This window comes from Tupaia chinensis, unplaced genomic scaffold (assembly GCF_000334495.1).
Source record: "Tupaia chinensis unplaced genomic scaffold, TupChi_1.0 Scaffold000001_1, whole genome shotgun sequence".
Taxonomy (NCBI): domain Eukaryota; kingdom Metazoa; phylum Chordata; class Mammalia; order Scandentia; family Tupaiidae; genus Tupaia; species Tupaia belangeri.
Genome location: NW_006159427.1, coordinates 8,490,630 through 8,506,326, shown reverse-complemented (window position 1 = coordinate 8,506,326; position 15,697 = coordinate 8,490,630). Strand labels below are relative to the sequence as shown.

General features: G+C 45.6%; 1 long non-coding RNA gene across 1 annotated transcript in view; it reads right to left on the bottom strand.

Annotated features, from left to right (window-relative positions):
• Positions 1–422: 422 nt before the first annotated feature.
• LOC114007161 (uncharacterized) overlaps positions 423–15,697 on the bottom strand; it is a 69,901-nt gene continuing 54,626 nt past the window's right edge. The window contains exon 3 of the long non-coding RNA XR_003548800.1: positions 423–927. This is a non-coding gene — a long non-coding RNA (uncharacterized LOC114007161). The remainder of the gene's footprint in view (positions 928–15,697) is intronic.

Below are 15,697 nucleotides of genomic sequence, written 5' to 3'. Positions count from 1 at the left end.
GCTCAGTTTGCTTTATGGGATCCAGCACCTTAACCACCAGGCTGGACCCCTTTCCTCTGCTATGCTGAATTGTGCCAGTTAAATCTGCAGGCCCCTAGCCATGGAACCTAAGAGGGTAAGAAAGTATTTTCTCTCTCATATGTGTATGACAAGTGACATATTCTTTGTTATTTAAAAAAAGGATTTATTTATTTATTTAATTATTTTTTTGAGAGGTTTCTGCTATAGTGCACGTGCACTCACCAGAAAGACAGAGACAGAGAGACAGAAAGTGAGAAATCACCTTCTGGGGAAATGGCCACGCCACAATCCCTTCTCCTCTAGGGATCTTAGGCATGCACACACACGCGCCCGGCGTGAGTTTAAGCCACTGGGTCTGGGGCTCAAATCGTGGTCGACTATATGGGAATCCAGCGACATAGTCATTACACCAACTGCTGGTCCCAATAGGTTTTATTTTTAAATTTAAATAACATATTAGTCAATTCTTTTGCCCAATTCTAAAGTAAGAGTACAGAGTGGGACCTGCACATACCCAAGCAATACTATTCTTCTGCCTAGGGCCATGCCTACTCAGAGGTCAAGACTCTGGTTAGTTCTAGAACATTTTCTCGTGTGCCAAGGTCCTCAACAAGTATGTGTACAGGTGTGTGCAACATGTTCTCTTTGATACTTTCTGGCTACTTAAACCTAAGCCATCTAAAGAACAAGCAAATTTACATTAAGAAACTCTGTCCAGTTATTCAAGAATGTTTATAAAGTCTGTGAAGGCAAGCCATTTCTGGAGATTCCTTGGAGGGCTCCTACTAGGTGACAGTGACTGTGAGGTCCAGGTATCCTCCAGTGTATCTGGTCTGCTTGCTGCTGGTGGGCTCCATATTTTCAACAGGGATTAGACTTCTCTGAAATTGGTTCCTGAGAGGCTCTCTGTGGAACGAGGGGGAAAAACAAAGCTGGCCAAAGCAGGCCGAATTTGACAGCAAAAGGAGGTATAAGAGTTACAAGACTGAGGCTTGCTAGAATATTCTGCAATCTAGCCAAGAGGTTTTCAAGTCCTAAAACACCAGTCACCACGTCATGGGCCATACGGAAATGCCCTGCTAATTAGATAAAATGATGGAGGACGCACTGCCGGGGCAGACTGTGCAGAGATGCAAGTCTGTTTCCACAAGCAGCAGAGGAATGTTCTCATGGGAGGCTAGCTAATCCAGGCCTCTTCAGGATGGGAGAATGTTTAACAAATTCGATCTTAGTGAAAGCTCCGTAAGAAGCCAAAACCCAGCAGCTGCTCACAGTACGGACTGGGAACCAAGACCTCAACTCATAATTCCTGGACAAGAGGGATCTATTGTACAGCTCGTCAGATTCGAGTTTTACTTCATGCCCAGAAAGCTGTGGAAGGGAAAACACACTCTTTTCTGACTACAATAAGCTGTTTGCAGCTCTCAGGCAAAACAAGGCCTGCGGAAGAGAAGAGGCAGAGTCTCCGGAGCCTCGGGCAGGATTGTTCTGGATTAGTGGTTACACAAAGCAGAAGTCAAAGCACGGTCAGGCCCAAGTGTTCCTCAGCTCCCTGCTCACACGATCCAGGGAGTCTGGGCAGCCTGGGCCCTCGCAAGCTCTGACAAAGCTCAAATGCCATCATTCTACTCATGCGTAACCATCCGGATACAATCCGCGGTCCAGGCAGACCCCAGAGAATGGCCGGGCCTTTTCACAGGCGGTAGGGTCTGCCCGGAACCCTCTGCTACCGCTCCCTTCCAGGCTACAAATGAGCTCTCTCAGCACATCTTAAGTGGAGAGCTGGCATGGCCACAGTGCATCAGCTGCTCCTAAGCAGGTAGGAGGAGGATTTTGTGCTAAAAGTAGCAACTCAAGATCCAGGTAGCTTTGCCATTGCCTAAGTAGTCCAGAAGGGCAACAATTAAATCCCTCAGTGGAAGATAATCAAACAGAGAAGGAACAATGGTGGTGGCTCGAGACTCTAATATATGTATATATACCCACATATATATTTTTAAGTTTACTGGTTCATCTTTACCATGAGCGAGAGAGACACAGAGAGAGAGAAAGAGAGAGAGACAGCACCCCCCACAGGGTCCCGATACTGCACACCAGGCTCAGCCTGAACACAGGAGTGCCTGAAGTGCTCAGGGAGGTCTCCGGATGCAAACCTGGAACCTTCCCATGGGGTCGCTGAGGCTCTAGAATTTACACAGGAAACTCTTCAAATTAATGATACTCTGAACTTCTCAGAGAACTGACAGAGACATTAGGCACACACATTTGTATTTCCATTTTCCACAGCTATATTCCTTGTTCAGGAATATACGTTTTAGGAGATGTTCACCACCAGAGAAGCAACGTGTTCAAACGGGTTGTGTGTCACAACCCAGGCCTGTGTGAGAAGAACGAGGAATGTGAAGTTCGGGGTTTTGTGTAACTTGTGGGGCTGTCAGCGTTTAATGACTCTTCTGCCAAAATGATTTTGTTCAGTTAAAACTAAAACTAACCAGACGTATGACAAATATTTACAGTCAGGGTCAAGAGTGTTTACTCTTCGGCAGTTAGCTTTTTACACAAAAGAGTTTTGACCAAAGATGAACTTAATGTAGCCAGGGCTGGTATTGAGTGCTCCCTGGGCGAGACCTTAAACTAAGTCCCCGTTTCCACTTGACTGAATTGGTCACAGATACACTGGGTTATCAGCAAAGTCGTGCTGTAATTTTCTATGTTTCTTTAAATGCAAAAGTGCATCATGACTTTTCCAGTGACTCGGTAGACGATGAAGTCTTCTCTTCATGGCAATACCTATTTTTAAGGCCAGCACACACATACAATATGATATGGTTCCCCTCAGAAAGCCAGAACTGCCAAATTATTACCACATCTCTAATTTTAAATTTGAGTTAATGAACACCAAAGCAGAGGCTGAGGTTGGATTTAAATTTTCCCTCTACTAAAATTAAACTAGAGTCTCATGGACTCATTTTCCCCTATTGCCAGTGGCAAATGCCATTTTCAGCCATGTAAGTGGATTTTTTGGGGGTTGTTATTCCTATGCACACATACATACATGTGCGATACATTTATAAACCAAGGTAACCGAGAAGAAAAAATTACCAGATTCTTCTAAGGAGAACAACAGCTCTTCCCACAAAATAAATGCTACCTAGAAATCAGTTCCATGTTTCAGAATACAGTCATTTTTTAAAGATCCTTTTTCGTATTGTAGCATTATAAAAAAACTATCAAACCTGTGTAATAGGAAATCCCTCTCTACAAACATATATGTATATTTAAAAAGTTATCAGTGGACACATGAAAATCAGTAAAACTTACAGATATCCATGGTTACGTTGTTGTATCTTGACTTATCAGGTGAAGATGAAAGAGGAAAGGCAATGAGAAAAAAGATGAGAAAATAGAAGAAAAATAGAGATGAAAAGGAAAACAGAGAAATAGAACAGGAAGAGATAGAAGAGGAAGAAGAAGATTGGAAAGAGGAAAGGGAAGGGAGAGAGAGAAGAGGAAGAGAAGGGGAAAGAGGAGGGTGAGCAAGAGAACAACCTCCTTATACTGTCGGCAGACGGTCACCCACCCTCTGACGAACCAAATAAGGCAGGTGGGAACTCGGATAGTCAACTGTGCTGGTTATTTTAAAAACAGCCATTGGGCTCAACAGCTGAGCTGGATTACTTCTGATATATAGTCACCTAATCCAATTAAAACCACTTATTCATCTACTCTTTTTTTTTTTAAGTTTATTTATTTCTCCCATGACAGAAGGAGACACACACACACACACACACACACACACAGGCGTCCCCAACGGGGTCTTCATGCAGCAACCGTACGGCAGCCTCAGCAGACCTGGATCATGGGTACATGCATGCGTGCCTCGTGTGTTCAAAGGGATCTCAGGAGGAGGACCCGGGACCGTCTGCATGGCCTCAGCTTTGAAGAGTGCTGGACTACCCGCTATGTCACCCCGGCTGGCCTCATTCATCTACTCCTGAACTGGGTGAGTGAGGAATTGCCCCCGCCTCGTTATGCCACATATTTTATACCAGACTACTGCCTTCTTTGAAGACACAGGGAAGTCCTGTCCTTCTGGAAAGCCACTCTACTCTATTTTGAGATTGGTTGAAAAGAAATGCAGCAGAGAACGCTGGTCCTTCCTGTGCTATTTATTCTATGGACAAGGACCTTGGTGGGTCCTACATGCCGCCTCGGAATCAACTCAGAACCAGCTCGAAAGGAGGATGGCTTACTCCCAAGGAGATTTCCCCAAGGAAAGCTCACTGGGTTGGAGGGGCACTGCAGACTGAGGAGTGCACAGATGCAAAGCAAAGGCCGAGTGGGGAAGGCCCATGGCACGCAGGGACGAGGCGGCCACTGCGGTCCAAGCCCAGGGTGCAGAAACAGTTTCTGTCACAGGAGCATAGACGAAGGTCAGCAAGAAGACAGAACCAATCCACTCTAACAGGCATCACCACCTCTTTCCACAGAGATGCCTAAGGGTCAGAGTCCGAGCTCACCAGGCTTCCAAAGGACATTGTGACAGCTACCTGGTCTCACAGGCTGGGGGAGGTCCAGCTTGCAAATCTGGCTAGCCCAGCCTGCCCCACCCCTTCTCAGTCCTAGTCTTTCCTCCAGCTCAACATTGCCCACTCTACCCAGAGTTCTCATCCTCTTCCTTTTTGGGGTTCGTTTTAATAACAAATGTTATGAGGAAAAGCTAAGCGCGCGCACACACACACACACACACACACACACACATATGTATGCAAACTGGAGACTCAGAGCAACAAAGAACCTTAGAGGTGGTGCGGCCAACGCCCTTATTTTTCAGATAAGAAAATTCCTGAGAAGTAATGACTTGCGTGAGCTCACAGGCCCTATTGCTCCTCCCTCACATCCCGAATGCAGATGGCTATGAGCTGTAGACGTCTAGGGGGAGCACACACTATCCTGAGGAGCCACAGTACACACTCAAAATCCCTGGGACAGGGAATAAATGAGAATGGGTGAGGCTCACTCAATAGGCACAAGATCTCACAAACACCCGCATCCCAGAGTCTCCTGATCAGATGCCTCATGACCCTGGCTTTCTAAGGATGGTTTTAGTTTATATTCATAACTTTAAAAAAGTTCAGAGCAAAAGCATAGGAAAGACCATTTAAGCTAATTCCTTTTTTTTCCTTTGAGAGGTATTTTTTTTTTTTCTATAGGGCGTGTATGTTTACTCCAGAAAGACAGAGGGAGACAGAGAGACAGAAAGCAAGAAATCACCCTCCAGGGGTGATGGCCATGCCGCAATCCCTTCTCCTTTATTCTTCTCTCAGGATCTTGGGCACGCACGCACACACACCCGACATGAGTTTAAGCCACCAGATCTGGGACTCGAACCGTGGTCAGCTACATGGGAGTTCAGCAACATAGCCATTATGCTAACTGCTGGTCCCTACCAGCCAGTGCTGACCCAGATCTCCCGGCTGCCCTGACTTGTCAGAGGTGGGTGGGGCCCAGTAAGGAGTCGGAGGTCCAATGGTGGTATCCACAGAGTTCCAGGCAGCTGAAGACTCTCACTCTTAGCCAAAGCAGTAGAAAATGACTGTCATTTCTCACACATTTGCTCTTTTGGAAAGTCACCGCCTCTTTAAGAAAAGTTATGAAAACAGTGAATCCTTTCCTTCAATGAGCTTTATAGGAAATGCGAATCCTTTCCTTCAATGAGCTTTATAGGAAAAGGGACATTTCAGAGAACTTTCTGAAAATATTCCAACCTTCTAAAGCCTGTTCAAGGACCTCGCTTTGAAAACATCTGACCAACAAAATTACTTTATACACTGGTTCTCTGAAACCCACTTCCTTGCAGTAACGTTTTGGTTTCATCTGTCCTACGTTACCTGTCAGCGTTGTTTTTCATTGGAGTTCATTAATCGTAGGTCACCGTCAGCTTGTATTATAGCTAGAGAGATGCTAAGTGCCTAAAAATTAGTTCAGAAAACTCTCTCCATTAAAATGCCAAAGTAATTTGTCCTCGAATCTTAGAGCATCTACTTACAACATGATTATCATTTTCATCTAAAGCTACTGAATAATTTGTAATTTATTTTTAATGAAATAATTATCTTGTGAAGGACGAATGTTGAAATGTTTACAGCCCCAGGAACCCAGCAAGTTCTTTCACCTTGTGCAAATTAAGCGTAAAAACAATACTAGCCAGATACAGGCAGGAAGGCGGCTCCTGTTCTCATTTGCATAAAAACAGCTTCTCCCAGCCATAGAAATGACCAGATGCATTATCTTAAAAACAAAAACAAGGACCAGCAGTTTGCATAATGGCTGCATCGCTGGACTCCCATGTAGTCAACCGGGATTCGAGTCCCAGATTCGGTGGCTTAAACTCACGCTGGGCGCGTGTGCGTGCGTGCCCAAGATCCCGAGAGGAGAATGGAGGAGAAGGGATTGCGACTTGGCCATCCCCCTGGGGGGTAATTTCTCTCTTTCTGTCTATGTCTTTCTGGCGAATGCACACGCCCTATAGCAAAAAAAGCTCTCACACACACCAAAAAAAAAAGAAAAAAAGGAAAGAAAGAAAGAAAAGAGAAAGAAAAACAATAGGAAGATGACAGATTCTAAAATTTCAACTGAAAGATAGATTTTCTGACACTATTGGCAATATACAACAGTTCATTTAATGTTGCTAAACTTCCTATAGTCATTTCAAAGTTTTCAGGTAAAACTACCTTTATTTCAATTTTTGCTAAGCTCGATAGGGATTCCAGACAAAGTCTGACTGAAAGGAAGTCACATGGATTCCGTGACTTACTTCTGGTCCAGTCTATGTAGTGTAGCCCGTAGTGCACTGGACTGCAGTGCCAGAAGCCATACGGCCAATCTCAGGTTCAGATCCCCAGGCTGCCTTAAAAACATGTCAGATACACATGTATGGAGACAAGATGCCGAGGAGCTGGAGGGCTGGGGAAGGGGATCACACTGTGGAGTGATGAGACCCTGTTGAGGCTGCCTCCCTCCCTCCCTCTCTCTTTGTCTCGCATGCAAGCACTTGTGTTTTGCTTTGTTTTGTTTTTAATTTTATTTTTGCTATAGGGCATATGCACTTGCCAGGGAACAACAGAGAGAGGGAAAGTAAGAACTCCTTCCCCACCCCTCCAAAAGATGGCCAAGCCACAATCCCTTTTCCAGTTTCCTCTTGGGATTTTGAGCACACATGCACATATGGTCAGCATGATTTTTTTTGAGAGTCTTTTTTTGCTATATGGTGCGTGTGCTCGCCAGAAAGACAGAGAGAGATAGAGAGACAGAAAGAGAGAAATCACCCCCAGGGGGGATGGCCATGCTGCAATCCCTTCTCCTCCATTCTCTTCTCAGGATCTTGGGCACGCATGCACACGCGCCCAGTGTGAGTTTAAGCCACTGTGTCCGGGACTCGAGCCGTGGTTGACTACATGCAAGTCCAGTGACATAGCCATTATGCCAACTACTGGTCCTATTCAGCATGAATTTCAAGTTACTGGGTCAAAGATTCGAACCCCACAGTTGGATGTAGTCAACCGGGATTCGAGTCCCAGATTCGGTGGCTTAAACTCACGCCGGGCGCGTGTGCGTGCGTGCCCAAGATCCCGAGAGGAGAATGGAGGAGAAGGGATTGCGACTTGGCCATCCCCCTGGGGGGTAATTTCTCTCTTTCTGTCTATGTCTTTCTGGCGAATGCACACGCCCTATAGCAAAAAAAGCTCTCACACACACCAAAAAAAAAAGAAAAAAAGGAAAGAAAGAAAGAAAAGAGAAAGAAAAACAATAGGAAGATGACAGATTCTAAAATTTCAACTGAAAGATAGATTTTCTGACACTATTGGCAATATACAACAGTTCATTTAATGTTGCTAAACTTCCTATAGTCATTTCAAAGTTTTCAGGTAAAACTACCTTTATTTCAATTTTTGCTAAGCTCGATAGGGATTCCAGACAAAGTCTGACTGAAAGGAAGTCACATGGATTCCGTGACTTACTTCTGGTCCAGTCTATGTAGTGTAGCCCGTAGTGCACTGGACTGCAGTGCCAGAAGCCATACGGCCAATCTCAGGTTCAGATCCCCAGGCTGCCTTAAAAACATGTCAGATACACATGTATGGAGACAAGATGCCGAGGAGCTGGAGGGCTGGGGAAGGGGATCACACTGTGGAGTGATGAGACCCTGTTGAGGCTGCCTCCCTCCCTCCCTCTCTCTTTGTCTCGCATGCAAGCACTTGTGTTTTGCTTTGTTTTGTTTTTAATTTTATTTTTGCTATAGGGCATATGCACTTGCCAGGGAACAACAGAGAGAGGGAAAGTAAGAACTCCTTCCCCACCCCTCCAAAAGATGGCCAAGCCACAATCCCTTTTCCAGTTTCCTCTTGGGATTTTGAGCACACATGCACATATGGTCAGCATGATTTTTTTTGAGAGTCTTTTTTTGCTATATGGTGCGTGTGCTCGCCAGAAAGACAGAGAGAGATAGAGAGACAGAAAGAGAGAAATCACCCCCAGGGGGGATGGCCATGCTGCAATCCCTTCTCCTCCATTCTCTTCTCAGGATCTTGGGCACGCATGCACACGCGCCCAGTGTGAGTTTAAGCCACTGTGTCCGGGACTCGAGCCGTGGTTGACTACATGCAAGTCCAGTGACATAGCCATTATGCCAACTACTGGTCCTATTCAGCATGAATTTCAAGTTACTGGGTCAAAGATTCGAACCCCACAGTTGGCCATGTGGAATCCAGCACCTTAACCTGCTGACACATGTATGTGCTTTCTATTATCAAAAAAATAATAATAATTTATTTCTGTAGCAACCTGTTTGAATGATAATCAACTTTTTCCTCAGAAATAAATCAGCATTTTATAGATAGTATTGTATGGCTGAGGTGAGAAGATTGATTTAAAAAAGAAAATAGAGGGGGATAGACATTTGCCTAAATTAAACACATTTCTTTTTTAAAAAAAGCTTATGAACTTCATCGGTATAAGTTACAGACGAGAGGCTTTCAGAAGGTTGAAAATGCACATAGTAGGTAGGTACGAGGCCCGCGAGGACCTTCCTTGGGTTAGAAACTGTAACAGCTCTTCCACCCAGTTTTACTGAGGTAAAATTGACAAACAAAAATTGTACATGCTTGCAGTGTGCACCGGGACGTTTAGCTATGAAAGTGGGGTGCACAGAAAGTAAGAGCAGAAGTAGGGTTAGCAGGGCTGAGAAGAGGAGCGTGAGGAGGTGTGGGCCAAAGGCGACAAATGGAGTTACAAGAGGATGCGGTTAGGCGACAACAGTAACTGAAGATCGAGTGCGCACTTGAAATTTGCTAAGGGAGCACAGCTTACGTTTCCTCACCACAGACAAAAAGGGAAGGTACGCTGAGAGGCCACGGTAGTATTTTAGGTTCTGCCACCCAACTAAGCACTTGATAGACAACTGTAGGGGCGAAGGTCACGACTATCCCTCAGGGTACCACCATTCCCCTTGGAGGCAAGCTCCAGGAGAGCTGGGGGTTTGTTTTCCATCTTCTCTCCCCAACACCTTTACCAGTGCCAGCACAGTCAGTGCTGTGCATGGAGGGTGAACTCCTGGCTCTGAGCTCAAAAACTTAAGAGGGAAGAGCCAGCTGAGCACACCCCAATCCTGTTGTGAACAGGAAGATTCTGCCTGTCTTGGGCAGCCCTGTTAAGAGAGTTTTGGGACCACTTCGGGGTGTTCTCATATCAGGAGAGAAAGCTGAAGTCCAGAAGTAGATAAGAATAAATCAATTTAGGGCCAGCAGGTGGCATGGTGGACTCTCACCTGGCCAATAGCAGTTAGAATCCCAAACCCAGTGGCTTGAACATCATGCTAGATGCATGTGAGTTCATGCCTAAAATCCTGAGAGGAGCATGGAGGAGAAGGGATTGCAGCGTGGTCATTCCAGGGGGTGATTTTTCTCTTTCTGCCTCTCTCTAGTGAGCGCACGCACCCTATGGCAAATACGTAAAATAAACAAACTAACACATATATACATCAGTTTAGAGAAAAGAACAGGTAAGTGTTTAAGTGACCACAAAAAAAACTGTGGGGTCATAACGCATGCACAATGACGGACTGAAGACAAAGCAGAGAAGAGGGAATGAAGAATGAAGACAGCAGGGAAGAGGGAGGAGGGCTGCACTTTCCAACAGAAACAAGCACGCAGCCTATCCAGGTCCACTATACTAGATTGGAGATGGAAAACCAACACTCCTATACTAGTCTCGCCTGAGGCGCTGAATCGGTTAGCCAAAGACGGGTAAGAGAGTCTGATGAACCCAATAACTGTTCAGTCCTTCCACCAGAAACAAGAGCGGACAGTGAGGAGGCATCAAAACAAACTTTTTTAAAAAAAAAAATAGGGTTGTCATTAAGTGTAGGTAAAAGCAGGGGAGGCTCCCCGTTTCTGGTGGGAGAGGTCGTCTTCAGAGTTCTGGAAAGCCAGTCCAACTTATTTTCTTTCAAAATGATCTCTCTTTTTATAGATAAGAGACCTTTTGGGAAATACAGTATATTTATGTCTGAAACATCCTGACTCTTTACCATGAAGATCTTTACGGCACACTTCCAATCCAAGGATTTGGCGTGTCTTCAAATATATTTTTTAAAGTCCTTCAGTAAAGTCTGATCATCTCACAGAAAAACAAAAACAAAACTTTCTTCCTCAAGATGCTTCTAACTGTTCCTGCTTTCCCATCTTGCCCCATGACTGCCTTCCAGGTGAGCCTGGTTTCAGGCTCTGAAATCTCTTCCTTGTAGATCCCAAATAAGGGCAAGGGAACTTAGAAACCCTGGACTCAATCTTCCTTTGAAAGAATGAGGCCATCAGGCCTCGTTCAGGTTAAGGACTTACCCAGAGTCACACAGCTGCCAAGTCATTTGCTGAGTTTTCCTTTGATAAGAGAGAAAGGGAAAAGTTTTCGAGAAATAGAGATACTGTTGACAAGGTCTCACCATGACACGATCCTCCCGCTGCAGGTGCCCAATTACCTAAGACTACAAAGTGCATGGAACCACACTCGCAGTGTTCAGGTTGCCCTGGGAACTAAACCCAGGCCTCCCATGTAGCTCCCACCTGGGCACCACGATGGCTGGCCATGGTTATTAAGACCAGCACTGCTCCCTCTCACTCTGGCTGTTGCCCCAAGCACTCCTCAGGGTCAGACACCTTTAATTTCCAAAGGAAGTGTTCCTCCTCTACTGAGATCGGGCCCTTTGAGAGCTGAGTTGGAGGCGGGTCAAACACAAAGCTTGCTGGCTGTCATTGTCTTCGTGTTGCTTGCCATCCATATCTTCCCACTCCACCCACTTACTGAAATCTCCTTTTGAAATATTTAAGAAGGGTTAGCTGCCTGAGAGCTCCTGAAAGCCCTTGGAGAGAAGTGGTATGAATCCAAATAAATAAATCCCAACCCAACTGGGAGGATCCTGTGTTGGGATAGAATGCATTGCGTGAGGCTGAGTCACCCTCGTCTAAAACATCACAGCCATTTTTATCTAATCGTGGAATTTTAAAATATTCAACACTTTCAATCAAAAATGTATGAGCTCATGAAGCTGAACAGTCATATATGTGTGGCTAAGGGAACATCTGGTGGAGATTAAGACTATAAGCATCATTTGGAGAGCTCTCTACCTCAGTGGCTGCTCAAGTCTTTTTTCTAACATGCCTTCAACCTGCAGTCATTAGTTGGGTTGGGTATCTGAAGTGATACTTGCAAACAAATAATAGATATGAAAATGCCATTTGTCTTTGAGTGTCCTGAGAGTTACTGTTAAAGGAATGAACTACGTAACAGTAAATTAAACCAATGGAGCTGAATTGTGTGGCCATCCTAGCAGAAAGTACACCAAAACATCAGCTCACATTAAACAAAAACTCACTTATGAAAACAGTACTAAAGTGTTCAGTGCTTATTTTAGCTTTCATAACGTACCTCTTCATTCAATATACATTAAGCTATTTAAACCCAACTGGTTTCTGATTTGGGTTTTGCCTGGAATGGATCTACTGTTTTTGTTGAAAGTGTAACGATAACATGTCCATCCGGGGATACTTCAAAAAGTCTGTGTGTGTGGTGGTAAGGGGTGTGGTATGTTGACTAAGATGCTGGACTCCCACATGGTTGACCACGGTTTGAGTCCCAGGGTTGGTGTTTGAAAATCACACGAGACACAGTTGTGTACATGCCCAAAATCCCAAGAGAAGGGAGAAGGGACTGTGGCATGGCCATCCCCCAGGGGGTGATTTGTCACTTTTCCTCTCTGTATCTCTCAGTCTCTCTCCTCTCTGGTGAGTGCAAACAACCTATCACAAAAACAGAACAAGTCTGTGGAAATATGAAATTAAAGCATGAGTTGATTGTGGTACAAAAACTTTCTGAAATTCATGCAGTTTTATCATAATAACATTTCCCTAAACTTTTTGAATACCCCCCATATTATAGATTTTTAGTTAAAAGCGGTAAAATTAGGTACAATATTTCAAAATATATGAGGAGAATATTTATATAAAATCTTAAAATATCTAATGTATCTGAAATCTTAAAAGTTAAAAAATCTCAATGTGTTTTTTTTCTGGTCAATGACTAAATGTATCCAAGTCTAGGTTATTTGCCAACTTTCCATACTCAGAATGTAACTGAAAACCCAGAGAGAAACTGGAGGCCTCTGATGAGCCAAAACATAGTTCATAAGTTGTGGGTGCATTATTTATAAAAACGCTTTTTTTTTTTTAAAGAGAAAATTTTGCTACAGGGCATGTGTGCTCACTGGAGAGACAGAGACACAGCGACAGAAAGCAAGACATCACTCCCCAGGGGGGATGGCCACACCACAATCCCATCTCTGTTCTCCTCTTGGGATCTTGGGCATGCACCACACACACACACCCCATGTAAGTTTTAAGTCGCCGGGTCTGGGACTTGAGCTGTGGTCAACTATATGGACATCCAGAGATGTACCACATCCGCTGGCCCCATAAAAAGCTTTTTTATGCATAACTGTATCATTACTAGATTTGTAGGATTCAAACCCCTGCACAGCTAAAGTAGACTAATGAGAGATCAACTTTTAGGTGGAGCCCCGTAGTAAGGCACTTAAGTCCTATGACAGGAGCTCTATTCCACGTGGCTGACTGCAGTTCGAATTCCTGCCTTGGCAGCTTGAAAAACACGCTGGACACACATGTGTGCATGTCCCAAATCCTGAGGGGATGAAGAAACAAAGGAAAACGTATGGCAGTGACCACACTTCTCTGGGGGGTGCTTTCTATTTCTCTTGCTGACAAGGATATGCACCTTTTGGCAGTACTTTTTCAAAAAAAGAAAAAAATCAAGTTAACTTTAGGCCCAGTCTGTTGATGCAGTTTGTAACAAACTGAACTGTGGGGTGGGGCGTCTTGGGGGTGTCTGCCAGGTTCGAATCTCTGTGTCAGCCCGGAAACACGCTGATTGTATGCAGGCATGGCCAAGACCCGGACAAGGCGGAGGGCTGGGGAAGACGGGTCAGGGCACCATGAGACCCTGGAGAGGGCGTTTTCCTCTTTTCTCTCTCTCATATATGCACATGAGCTATCATGCAAAAAATACGCTGAATTGTTATTATTATGATGATTATTTTGCTAGCTGGCACGTGCACTCACTGAAGAGAGAGGGAGAGAGAAAGAAAGTAAGGAATCTCCCCAGAGGGGTGGCCACAACACAATGCCTTCTCCTGCATTTGATTTTGGGCACACTAATGCACATACTCAGAGTATATTTCAAGCTGCCGGGTCCAGGACTTGAACTGCACAGTAGGCCATATGGGATGTAGTTGCCTTAACCACCACACCACTGGATAGCCCTAAAATAAACTTTATTTTCAAAAATTAACCTTCCCTCCCCCCCCCCAGAGAGGACCTAATATGCTTACCAAAGAGAGACAGAGAGAGAGAGAGGGAGCGGGAGAAAGCGCTCCCCAGCAGGGCACGATCACGCTGCAATCTCGCCTCCTTCTCCATCATGTCAGGGTCTGGGGCACGTGCTCATGGGCCTGGAGTGGTTGCCAAGCCGCCAGGGCCAAGATTTAAGCTGGTTGGCCATGTGGAAGCCAGCTCCCTTAATCACCATGCCACAGGGCTGGCCCCAAAAGTTACCTTTTAATTACAAAGAGAAAATCAGGTAAAAAAAAAAAGCTAAATGAAGGAATTTCACTTGAAATGAGCAGGTCACATAATTCACCTTATAATAGAATACAAGAACTTTTATCTTAAAATGGACTCCAGGGGGAATCAGCAGTTAGCGTAATGGCTATGTCGCTGGACTCCCACGTAGTTGACCACGGTTCGCGTCCCGGACCCGGTGGCTTAAAACTCACGCCGGGCGCATGTGCATGCCCAAGATCCCAAGAGGAGAATGGAGAAGGGATTGTGGCGTGGCCATCCCCCCTGGAGGGTGATTTCTTGCTTTCTGTCTCTCTGTCTCTCTATCTCCCTATCTGGCGAGCACATGTACCCCATAGCAAAAACCTCTCCAAAAAAAAAAAAAAAGGACTCTAGGAAAAGAAGGTGGAGCAAGTGAAGAGACAGAAAACGATTTAAAACAGAGCACGTGAGAGAGCTCACACTTACACAGCCATCTGCGGGACTGAGTGGAGAGGGGGGGCCAGTGAGAGGGGGTTCCCCGGAGGGGCTCATGCTAACACCCAGGGGTGTTAAACCACTGGCAGCCATGAAGGGCTCAGAGAGTGGTGAGGGGCGGGGTGGGGGTGGCGGGGCAGCACAGCTCGGGTGGGCGTTGAGGAATGAATGGGCGGCGACCAGCGGAGTGACAGCTGGAGCTTGCAGGAGCTTTATTTTTAGGACATGGAGGAAACCTGAGTATGTTTTCAACAAGAGGAGCCAGGAGAAAGTTGAAAGAAGTTGGAAAGAAGAGAAATAGTGGATAACTATGTGGGCGGAGAGCAGAAGGGAGGGGTGAGGAGCGGCTGGAAATCAGAGAAATAGGGGATAACTATGTGGGCGAACAGCGGGCAGGGAGGGGTGAGAGGCGCAGAGGAGCGGCTCTGCCCCGGGAAACCACAGTTTGAGTCCCAGACCTGGTGGCATAAAACTCACACTGTGCCTGGGGCCAGCAGTTGGCGTAATGGCTATATTGCTGGACTCCCATGTAGTTAACCACAGGTTCGAGTCCTGGACCCAAAGGCTTAAATTTATGCCAGGCGCCTGTGCATGTGTGTCCAAGATCCTGAGAGGAGAATGGAGAAGAAGAGATTGCAGTGTGGCCAGCCCCCCAGGGGGTGATTTCTCACTTTCTGTCTCTCTGTCTCTCTCTGTCTTTCTGGCAAGAGCACATGCTCTACAGCAAAAATCTCTCAAAACGAAACAAAACCAACAAAGCTCACACTGAGCCTATGTGCATGCATGCCCAAAATCTTGAGAGGAGAATGGAAGAAAAAGGACTGTGGCATGGCCATCCCTACTGTGGTGTGATTTTTTGCTTTCTGTCTCTCCACCTCTCGGGAGAGCACATGCGCCCTCAAGCAAAAATCTCTCTTTAAAAAGAAGTCCGTGTCACTGGACTCCCACGTAGTCAACCACGGTTCGCGTCCCAGACCCGGTGGCTTAAAACCCACGCCAGGTGCGTGCGCGTG